We start from the raw sequence: 11,922 nt of genomic DNA, 5'->3' as shown, positions 1-11,922 counted from the left end.
TATTCTCCACTGCTGGCCTGCTCTCCAGGTACCATGGAGAGGATATTCTCCACTGCTGGCCTGCTCTCCAGGTACCGTGGAGAGGATATTCTCCACTGCTGGCCTGCTCTCCAGGTACTGTGGAGAGGATATTCTCCACTGCTGGCCTGCTCTCCAGGTACCGTGGAGAGGATATTCTCCACTGCTGGCCTGCTCTCCAGGTACCGTGGAGAGGATATTCTCCACTGCTGGCCGGCTCTCCAGGTACCGTGGAGAGGATATTCTCCACTGCTGGCCTGCTCTCCAGGTACCGTGGAGAGGATATTCTCCACCGCTGGCCGGCTCTCCAGGTACCATGGAGAGGATATTCTCCACCGCTGGCCTGCTCTCCAGGTACCATGGAGAGGATATTCTCCACCGCTGGCCTGCTCTCCAGGTACCGTGGAGAGGATATTCTCCACCGCTGGCCTGCTCTCCAGGTACCGTGGAGAGGATATTCTCCACCGCTGGCCGGCTCTCCAGGTACCATGGAGAGGATATTCTCCACCGCTGGCCGGCTCTCCAGGTACCATGGAGAGGATATTCTCCACCGCTGGCCGGCTCTCCAGGTACCATGGAGAGGATATTCTCCACCGCTGGCCTGCTCTCCAGGTACCATGGAGAGGATATTCTCCACCGCTGGCCTGCTCTCCAGGTACCGTGGAGAGGATATTCTCCACCGCTGGCCGGCTCTCCAGGTACCATGGAGAGGATATTCTCCACCGCTGGCCTGCTCTCCAGGTACCATGGAGAGGATATTCTCCACCGCTGGCCTGCTCTCCAGGTACCGTGGAGAGGATATTCTCCACTGCTGGCCTGTCTCCAGGTACCGTGGAGAGGATATTCTCCACTGCTGGCCGGCTCTCCAGGTACCGTGGAGAGGATATTCTCCACTGCTGGCCTGCTCTCCAGGTACCGTGGAGAGGATATTCTCCACTGCTGGCCTGCTCTCCAGGTACCGTGGAGAGGATATTCTCCACCGCTGGCCGGCTCTCCAGGTACCATGGAGAGGATATTCTCCACCGCTGGCCTGCTCTCCAGGTACCATGGAGAGGATATTCTCCACCGCTGGCCTGCTCTCCAGGTACCGTGGAGAGGATATTCTCCACCGCTGGCCGGCTCTCCAGGTACCATGGAGAGGATATTCTCCACCGCTGGCCTGCTCTCCAGGTACCATGGAGAGGATATTCTCCACCGCTGGCCTGCTCTCCAGGTACCGTGGAGAGGATATTCTCCACTGCTGGCCTGCTCTCCAGGTACCATGGAGAGGATATTCTCCACTGCTGGCCTGCTCTCCAGGTACCATGGAGAGGATATTCTCCACTGCTGGCCGGCTCTCCAGGTACCATGGAGAGGATATTCTCCACTGCTGGCCGGCTCTCCAGGTACCATGGAGACGATATTCTCCACTGCTGGCCTGCTCTCCAGGTACCGTGGAGAGGATATTCTCCACTGCTGGCCTGCTCTCCAGGTACCATGGAGAGGATATTCTCCACCGCTGGCCGGCTCTCCAGGTACCATGGAGAGGATATTCTCCACCGCTGGCCTGCTCTCCAGGTACCATGGAGAGGATATTCTCCACTGCTGGCCTGCTCTCCAGGTACCATGGAGAGGATATTCTCCACTGCTGGCCTGCTCTCCAGGTACCATGGAGAGGATATTCTCCACCGCTGGCCTGCTCTCCAGGTACCGTGGAGAGGATATTCTCCACCGCTGGCCGGCTCTCCAGGTACCATGGAGAGGATATTCTCCACCGCTGGCCTGCTCTCCAGGTACCGTGGAGAGGATATTCTCCACCGCTGGCCTGCTCTCCAGGTACCGTGGAGAGGATATTCTCCACCGCTGGCCGGCTCTCCAGGTACCGTGGAGAGGATATTCTCCACTGCTGGCCTGCTCTCCAGGTACCATGGAGAGGATATTCTCCACTGCTGGCCTGCTCTCCAGGTACCGTGGAGAGGATATTCTCCACTGCTGGCCTGCTCTCCAGGTACCGTGGAGAGGATATTCTCCACTGCTGGCCTGCTCTCCAGGTACCGTGGAGAGGATATTCTCCACTGCTGGCCTGCTCTCCAGGTACCGTGGAGAGGATATTCTCCACTGCTGGCCGGCTCTCCAGGTACCGTGGAGAGGATATTCTCCACTGCTGGCCTGCTCTCCAGGTACCGTGGAGAGGATATTCTCCACCGCTGGCCGGCTCTCCAGGTACCATGGAGAGGATATTCTCCACCGCTGGCCTGCTCTCCAGGTACCATGGAGAGGATATTCTCCACCGCTGGCCTGCTCTCCAGGTACCGTGGAGAGGATATTCTCCACCGCTGGCCTGCTCTCCAGGTACCGTGGAGAGGATATTCTCCACCGCTGGCCGGCTCTCCAGGTACCATGGAGAGGATATTCTCCACCGCTGGCCGGCTCTCCAGGTACCATGGAGAGGATATTCTCCACTGCTGGCCTGCTCTCCAGGTACCATGGAGAGGATATTCTCCACCGCTGGCCTGCTCTCCAGGTACCGTGGAGAGGATATTCTCCACCGCTGGCCGGCTCTCCAGGTACCATGGAGAGGATATTCTCCACCGCTGGCCTGCTCTCCAGGTACCGTGGAGAGGATATTCTCCACCGCTGGCCTGCTCTCCAGGTACCGTGGAGAGGATATTCTCCACTGCTGGCCTGCTCTCCAGGTACCGTGGAGAGGATATTCTCCACTGCTGGCCGGCTCTCCAGGTACCGTGGAGAGGATATTCTCCACTGCTGGCCTGCTCTCCAGGTACCGTGGAGAGGATATTCTCCACCGCTGGCCGGCTCTCCAGGTACCGTGGAGAGGATATTCTCCACCGCTGGCCTGCTCTCCAGGTACCGTGGAGAGGATATTCTCCACCGCTGGCCTGCTCTCCAGGTACCGTGGAGAGGATATTCTCCACTGCTGGCCTGCTCTCCAGGTACCATGGAGAGGATATTCTCCACCGCTGGCCGGCTCTCCAGGTACCATGGAGAGGATATTCTCCACCGCTGGCCTGCTCTCCAGGTACCATGGAGAGGATATTCTCCACTGCTGGCCTGCTCTCCAGGTACCATGGAGAGGATATTCTCCACTGCTGGCCTGCTCTCCAGGTACCATGGAGAGGATATTCTCCACCGCTGGCCTGCTCTCCAGGTACCGTGGAGAGGATATTCTCCACCGCTGGCCGGCTCTCCAGGTACCATGGAGAGGATATTCTCCACCGCTGGCCTGCTCTCCAGGTACCGTGGAGAGGATATTCTCCACCGCTGGCCTGCTCTCCAGGTACCGTGGAGAGGATATTCTCCACCGCTGGCCGGCTCTCCAGGTACCATGGAGAGGATATTCTCCACCGCTGGCCTGCTCTCCAGGTACCATGGAGAGGATATTCTCCACCGCTGGCCTGCTCTCCAGGTACCGTGGGAGAGGATATTCTCCACTGCTGGCCTGCTCTCCAGGTACCATGGAGAGGATATTCTCCACTGCTGGCCTGCTCTCCAGGTACCATGGAGAGGATATTCTCCACTGCTGGCCGGCTCTCCAGGTACCATGGAGAGGATATTCTCCACTGCTGGCCGGCTCTCCAGGTACCATGGAGACGATATTCTCCACTGCTGGCCTGCTCTCCAGGTACCGTGGAGAGGATATTCTCCACTTCTGGCCTGCTCTCCAGGTACCATGGAGAGGATATTCTCCACTGCTGGCCGGCTCTCCAGGTACCATGGAGAGGATATTCTCCACCGCTGGCCTGCTCTCCAGGTACCATGGAGAGGATATTCTCCACTGCTGGCCTGCTCTCCAGGTACCATGGAGAGGATATTCTCCACTGCTGGCCTGCTCTCCAGGTACCGTGGAGAGGATATTCTCCACCGCTGGCCTGCTCTCCAGGTACCGTGGAGAGGATATTCTCCACTGCTGGCCTGCTCTCCAGGTACCATGGAGAGGATATTCTCCACTGCTGGCCTGCTCTCCAGGTACCATGGAGAGGATATTCTCCACCGCTGGCCGGCTCTCCAGGTACCGTGGAGAGGATATTCTCCACCGCTGGCCTGCTCTCCAGGTACCGTGGAGAGGATATTCTCCACCGCTGGCCTGCTCTCCAGGTACCGTGGAGAGGATATTCTCCACTGCTGGCCTGCTCTCCAGGTACCGTGGAGAGGATATTCTCCACTGCTGGCCTGCTCTCCAGGTACCGTGGAGAGGATATTCTCCACTGCTGGCCTGCTCTCCAGGTACCGTGGAGAGGATATTCTCCACTGCTGGCCTGCTCTCCAGGTACCGTGGAGAGGATATTCTCCACTGCTGGCCTGCTCTCCAGGTACCGTGGAGAGGATATTCTCCACCGCTGGCCTGCTCTCCAGGTACCGTGGAGAGGATATTCTCCACCGCTGGCCGGCTCTCCAGGTACCATGGAGAGGATATTCTCCACTGCTGGCCTGCTCTCCAGGTACCGTGGAGAGGATATTCTCCACCGCTGGCCTGCTCTCCAGGTACCATGGAGAGGATATTCTCCACCGCTGGCCTGCTCTCCAGGTACCATGGAGAGGATATTCTCCACTGCTGGCCTGCTCTCCAGGTACCATGGAGAGGATATTCTCCACCGCTGGCCTGCTCTCCAGGTACCATGGAGAGGATATTATCCACTGCTGGCCTGCTCTCCAGGTACCATGGAGAGGATATTATCCACTGCTGGCCTGCTCTCCAGGTACCATGGAGAGGATATTATCCACTGCTGGCCTGCTCTCCAGGTACCATGGAGAGGATATTATCCACTGCTGGCCTGCTCTCCAGGTACCATGGAGAGGATATTATCCACTGCTGGCCTGCTCTCCAGGTACCATGGAGAGGATATTATCCACTGCTGGCCTGCTCTCCAGGTACCATGGAGAGGATATTCTCCACTGCTGGCCTGCTCTCCAGGTACCATGGAGAGGATATTCTCCACTGCTGGCCTGCTCTCCAGGTACCATGGAGAGGATATTCTCCACTGCTGGCCTGCTCTCCAGGTACCATGGAGAGGATATTCTCCACTGCTGGCCTGCTCTCCAGGTACCATGGAGAGGATATTCTCCACTGCTGGCCGGCTCTCCAGGTACCATGGAGAGGATATTCTCCACTGCTGGCCTGCTCTCCAGGTACCATGGAGAGGATATTCTCCACTGCTGGCCTGCTCTCCAGGTACCGTGGAGAGGATATTCTCCACTGCTGGCCTGCTCTCCAGGTACCATGGAGAGGATATTCTCCACTGCTGGCCTGCTCTCCAGGTACCATCACATGAGCCTGAAGCCACAGACTGGCCAAACTCGTGTTTCTAAAAATGAATTCAAAGGCACTTTATACTGAGCCTAATAAGGCATTTTTAGTTTAGTTTGTATTGAATTCTAAGTAAGTTGCAGCCTAGATGCACACTATATAGACTATAATGATTTAATCCAACTAAATGTTGTTTAAATGCTGAGCGCTTTCTGTCCCTACCAGTCTAGTGTGTTGCACTCGCTAATGATTCACAATGTATTTCTTTGTAGGCTATAGTCTCGAAATTATTTGAAAAATATATCCTAAATAATTCATTTTTGTTCCTTCTTAGGCTCCCTGTCTGTCTCCTGACCTATTTAGAGTGTTTATATGCTGTTTAATACGACATGTAGTCTATTTGAAATGATGAGCGCTTCTTACAGTCACCTTTTCAAGTTTAATCAAATAATTTTCATTGAAATCATTTGGTTTGGTTTCAATACTTCAAAACCAAATGGTAGGTCCAGGTGGTCACAAAAATAGATGGGTGTTGGTTAAATTGTGATTTTAATGAATGGAGCGAATTTGGAGTGGCAGTTTTCTTTTCCTGTGAGTAGTTTTTAGTGGAGTGGTTGGAGGGCCAGAGTGGTTTTTAGTGGAGCGGTTTTTAGTGGAGCGGTTTTTAGTGGAGCGGTTTTTAGTGGAGCAGTTTTTAGTGGAGCGGTTTTTAGTGGAGCGGTTTTTAGTGGAGCGGTTGGAGGGCCAGAGTGGTTTTTAGTGGAGCGGTTTTTAGTGGAGTGGTTTTTAGTGGAGTGGTTGGAGGGCCAGAGTGGTTTTTAGTGGAGTGGTTTTTAGTGGAGCGGTTTTTAGTGGAGCGGTTTTTAGTGGAGCAGTTTTTAGTGGAGCGGTTTTTAGTGGAGCGGTTTTTAGTGGAGCGGTTGGAGGGCCAGAGTGGTTTTTAGTGGAGTGGTTTTTAGTGGAGCGGTTTTTAGTGGAGTGGTTTTTAGTGGAGCGGTTGGAGGGCCAGAGTGGTTTTTAGTGGAGCGGTTGGAGTGGAGCGGTTTTTAGTGGAGTGGTTTTTAGTGGAGCGGTTTTTAGTGGAGCGGCACAAAAAGCTTATGTCTCTCAAATTTTGTGCACAAATGTGTTCACATCCCTGTTAGTGAGCATTTCTTCTTTGCCAAGATAATCCATCCACCTGACAGGTGTGGCATATCAAGAAGCTGATTAAACAGCATGATCATTACACAGGTGCACCTTGTGCTGGGGACAAAAGTCCACTAAAATGTGCAGTTTTGTCACACAACACAATGCCACAGATGTCTCAAGTTTTGAGGGAGCGTGCAATTGGCATGCTGACTACAGGAATGTCCAACAGAGCTGTTGCCAGAGAATTGAATGTTAATTTCTCGACCATAAGCCGCCTCCAACGTCATTTTAGAGAATTTGGCAGAACATCCAACCGGCCTCACAACATCCAGCCGGTAATTGTCAAGCAAATAACTGTCGGTCTCATGGTAATTAAACGATAATTAACATAAACACATTTAGCATCTCCTGGCTTCCACACACAGCCTACAGCCCGCAGCCCGCAGCCCACAGCCCACAGGCAACAGCCCACAGCCCACAGCCCGCAGCCTACAGCCCACAGCCTACAGCCCACAGCCCACAGCCCACAAGCCACTGATGCCAACCTTTGGAACATCTAATAAATCCATGTAATATAGCCTACACCTTCACAATAAATCCATTATTTATTTTAGACAGGTCTAAAGAAACATGATATGAAGAAAATGTAGTCTATTTCAGAAGAACAGAATAGCATAATCTGAGATGTCCTGATCTGGCTATGCCAAATGGCAGTGGGCTACACTAGTTCATTTAGCAGACAAGATTTGCTTAGAAATACATAGCATTATTTTATAATATGAAAAATACAATTTAATAAAATAGAAAGGATATTTTCTCCAAACGATTTGAGGGAGTGGGCACATGCGGCTATTCTGTGTTGAGCGGTTAACAAAGAAATAGGTCCTCCTATATGCTTAATTTAGAGTTATTAATGTAACTTTAGTTGTTCTACAAACATTGGGCTATATGTTTTGATTTTAATACATTCTAAGGCTGCATGATGCAACTCTAATGGTGATTTTAAAAAAGTTGCCTGAAAGGCCTGAGCTCTGCTTTGTTTTTTGCGCAGGCTGTACACACTTCATAAAGTCTCTCATTCACAATTTGACAAGCACTTGATAATGCCTAGAATTTAGCGGCAGCATCCCCTTTGTGTGGCCATAATGCACTCTAAAGAAATCCATGCCTTTTGTGGCTAGTGGCAGGTGTGCCCTTCTCCTTGAGTGATGCGCGCTCCATCACGTGATCGGGTCTTTCTCACGCTCCATCACGTGATCGGGTCTTTCTCACGCTCCATCACGTGATCGGGTCTTTCTCACGCTCCATCACGTGATCGGGTCTTTCTCACGCTCCATCACGTGATCGGGTCTTTCTCACGCTCCATCACGTGATCGGGTCTTTCTCACGCTCCATCACGTGATCGGGTCTTTCTCACGCTCCATCACGTGATCGGGTCTTTCTCACGCTCCATCACGTGATCGGGTCTTTCTCACGCTCCATCACGTGATCGGGTCTTTCTCACAGGTGAAGACAGACACATCGGGGACGCAACTGTGCGTGTCCTTATCCAATTCCGAGGTGCATATTGAAGATATTGGAAGAACTGTCCACATGTACTTTTCGTCAGCCAACAAGATGAGTAGACCTAACGAACAGCAAAAGCAATAGCCTATTTCAATCTACTATCCCCCATTGTACAAAAGTCGACCTATTCTATTCTGTGGGAGAAATAAATATTCCAAACATAGTCTGGGACAGTTGTGGGATGCGATAGATCCCAAATTAATACAACCACTAGCAACAGAGCTGGACCTGGCTGCCCAGTGGGTGGGCCTATGCCCTCCCAGGCCCACCTATGGCCACGCCCCTGCCCAGTCATGTGATATCCATAGATTAGGGCCTAATTCATTCATTTAAATTGACTGATTTCCTTCTATGAACTGTAACTCAGTAAAATCTTTGAAATTGTTACATGTTGCGTTTAGATTTTTGTTCAGTATAGAGTGTAGTCAGTGGCTAGCTAAGAGAGAAAGGGGACAGAAGAAGTTAATGGATTGGACACCGGTTTTCTGACCACGCTGGTGAACAGTAGCAGTGTTGGCTAGAGAGAGGACTGTGCAGGAGCTTCCTGCAGGAATTTGTAGTTTTGCTGAGGTCTTCTCTGTTGCTAATTAGAATTAGAATTTTGAAGTGAATGTATTTATAAAACTCACCTTGTCCGAGAGAGAATTACATGGCTAACCTTATATGAAGTAGTTCTAAAATCACAGATGCAAAAATGAATGGGGGAAAAATGATTGGAACCACTACTGGGTTTTACCGCTAGGTTTTATGGGTATTATGACAAGTCCACTGTGCTGGACTATAGCGATTCTCACCTGAAAAAGTTGGCAACACTTCAGGGTGCAATCAACAAGCAACTCAGGAGCAAGCAACCCAATATTATGTGCATGTTGCGTCATGTAACTGCAGCCAGACGATGCAATTAGCTGTTCTATGAGTTGTCTGAGGCAATCGGTAAATAACGAGCATTTTCAAGTGCAACTTTACTAATGATGGTTTTGGGAAACAGCTCGGCGATTTAACGATGCTCCTAAGAAGGTTCTAACAATGAATAACTATCAAGATGCTTTTGGGAAACCGGGCCCTGGTTCCTCTCTAGGTTTCTTCCTATGATCCTGCCTTTTCTAGGGAGTTTTTCCTAGCCATGAATCAAGCTCTGCATTTGGATTTCATGGCAAGGTAAAACATGAATCCAGCTAAACTGCTAAAGGTGTTTTTTTCTGCCCAGATAAACTGTTCTGAAACATGTTGTGGTCTACTGGGTTGCAGTAGCATTATTCAGCCACCGGAGGGCACCATCAGCCTGTTTAACAGCGGGAGAAATAGCAGAGTCATACTCCCTTTCATGACCTTCTTATGCTTTCCTGTGTAGCGGTTACATTATGTCTCTGTGGCGCAATTGGTTAGCGCGTTAGACTGTTAATCTAAAGGTTGGTGGTTCGAGCCCACCCAGGGACGGTTAGCTTTTTAAAAATGTTGCATGATCTTCTTTATTTTGAGCCTGACTATGCTACAATAGTATTAAAATCCGCATTTTGGAAAATAATCGTCACCTGATTGATTTTCACGAAGCCAACCAGAATCAACACCTAATGCCGAATTCCCAGCACTGCTCTGTGAAGTTTGATGAGCCAACTTCCGGAGCCAAGTGATCATAGAAAGGCTTGAAACCCAAATGTAAAGTATAAATGGTTGCTGCAAAATTCTAAATGCAGCTAGATATAGAGTACATATGTCAGTAGGCAGAATGAGAAAACGGATTGAAATGGAAGTGCTGCTATATTCCAGATTAGTTGGCGTCTGCCGTCTTGTATAATATAATATTAATAATTATAATGAAATCACATTTTATTTGTCACATACACCAAATACAACTGGTGTAGACTTTACCGTAAAATGCTTGCTTATGAGCCCTTCCCAACGATGCAGAGTTTAAAAATAAAATAGTAACACAAGAGGAATAAAATACACAAGAATGTAGCTATATACAGGAAGTACCAGATCAATGTGGAGCTATATACAGGAAGTACCAGATCAATGTGGAGCTGTATACAGGAAGTACCAGATCAATGTGGAGCTATATACAGGAAGTACCAGATCAATGTGGAGCTATATACAGGAAGTACCAGATCAATGTGGAGCTATATACAGGGAGTACCAGATCAATGTGGAGCTATATACAGGAAGTACCAGATCAATGTGGAGCTATATACAGGAAGTACCAGATCAATGTGGAGCTATATACAGGGAGTACCAGATCAATGTGGAGCTATATACAGGAAGTACCAGATCAATGTGGACCTATATACAGGGAGTACCAGATCAATGTGGAGCTATATACAGGAAGTACCAGATCAATGTGGAGCTATATACAGGAAGTACCAGATCAATGTGGAGCTATATACAGGGAGTACCAGATCAATGTGGAGCTATATACAGGAAGTACCAGATCAATGTGGAGCTATATACAGGAAGTACCAGATCAATGTGGAGCTATATACAGGGAGTACCAGTACCAGATCAATGTGGAGCTATATACAGGGAGTACCAGATCAATGTGGAGCTATATACAGGGAGTACCAGTACCAGATCAATGTGGAGCTATATACAGGGAGTACCAGTACCAGATCAATGTGGAGCTATATACAGGGAGTACCAGTACCAGATCAATGTGGAGCTATATACAGGGAGTACCAGTACCAGATCAATGTGGACCTATATACAGGAAGTACCAGATCAATGTGGAGCTATATACAGGGAGTACCAGTACCAGATCAATGTGGAGCTATATACAGGGAGTACCAGATCAATGTGGAGCTATATACAGGGAGTACCAGTACCAGATCAATGTGGAGCTATATACAGGGAGTACCAGTACCAGATCAATGTGGAGCTATATACATGGAGTACCAGTACCAGATCAATGTGGAGCTATATACAGGGAGTACCAGTACCATATCAATGTGGAGCTATATACAGGAAGTACCAGTACCAGATCAATGTGGAGCTATATACAGGGAGTACCAGTACCAGATCAATGTGGAGCTATATACAGGAAGTACCAGTACCAGATCAATGTGGAGCTATATACTTTTTTTTTTTAATATATATATTTTTTTTTTCACCTTTATTTAACCAGGGAAGCCAGTCGAGAACTGGTTCTCATTTACAACTGCGACCTGGCCAAGATAAAGCAAAGCAGTGCAATAAAAACAACACAGAGTTACATATGGGGTAAAAAACATAAAGTCAAAAATACAACAGAAAATATATATATACAGTGTGTGCAAATGTAGCAAGTTATGGAGGTAAGGCAATAAATAGGCTATAGTGCAAAATAATTACAATAGTATTAACACTGGAATGCTAGATGTGCAAGAGATTATGTGCAAATAGAGATACTGGGGTGCAAAAGATCAAAATAAATAACAATATAGGGATGAGGTAGTTGGGTGGGCTAATTTCAGATGGGCTGTGTACAGGTGCAGTGATCGGTAAGGTGCTCTGACAACTGATGCTTAAAGTTATTGAGGGAGATAAGAGTCTCCAGCTTCAGAGATTTTTGCAATTCGCTCCAGTCATTGGCAGCAGAGAACTGGAAGGAATGGCGTCCAAAGGAGGTGTTGGCTTTGGGAATGACCAGTGAGATATACCTGCTGGAGCGCAGACTACGGGTGGGTGCTGCTATGGTGACCAATGAGCTAAGATAAGGCGGGGATTTGCCTAGCAGTGATTTATAGATGGCCTGGAGCCAGTGGGTTTGACAACGAACATGTAGTGAGGACCAGCCAACAACAGCGTACAGGTCACAGTGGTGGGTAGTGTATGGGGCTTTGGAGACAAAACGGATGGCACTGTGATAGACTACATCCAATTTGCTGAGTAAAGTGTTGGAGGCTATTTTGTAAATGACATCGCCGAAGTCAAGGATCGGTAGGATAGTCAGTTTTACGAGGGCATGTTTGGCAGCATGAGTGAAGGAG

At 49.4% G+C, this 11,922-nt stretch overlaps 1 non-coding gene across 1 annotated transcript; it reads left to right on the top strand.

Moving 5' to 3' along the window:
• Positions 1 to 9,323: 9,323 nt before the first annotated feature.
• Positions 9,324 to 9,397, top strand: trnan-guu. The gene has a single exon. It is a non-coding gene; the product is annotated as a tRNA-Asn (tRNA).
• Positions 9,398 to 11,922: the final 2,525 nt, after the last annotated feature.

Source organism: Coregonus clupeaformis, chromosome 30 (genome assembly GCF_020615455.1).
Source record: "Coregonus clupeaformis isolate EN_2021a chromosome 30, ASM2061545v1, whole genome shotgun sequence".
NCBI lineage: Eukaryota > Metazoa > Chordata > Actinopteri > Salmoniformes > Salmonidae > Coregonus > Coregonus clupeaformis.
Note: the sequence above shows the minus strand (reverse complement) of the source record. Positions and strands in the feature narration are given on the sequence as shown.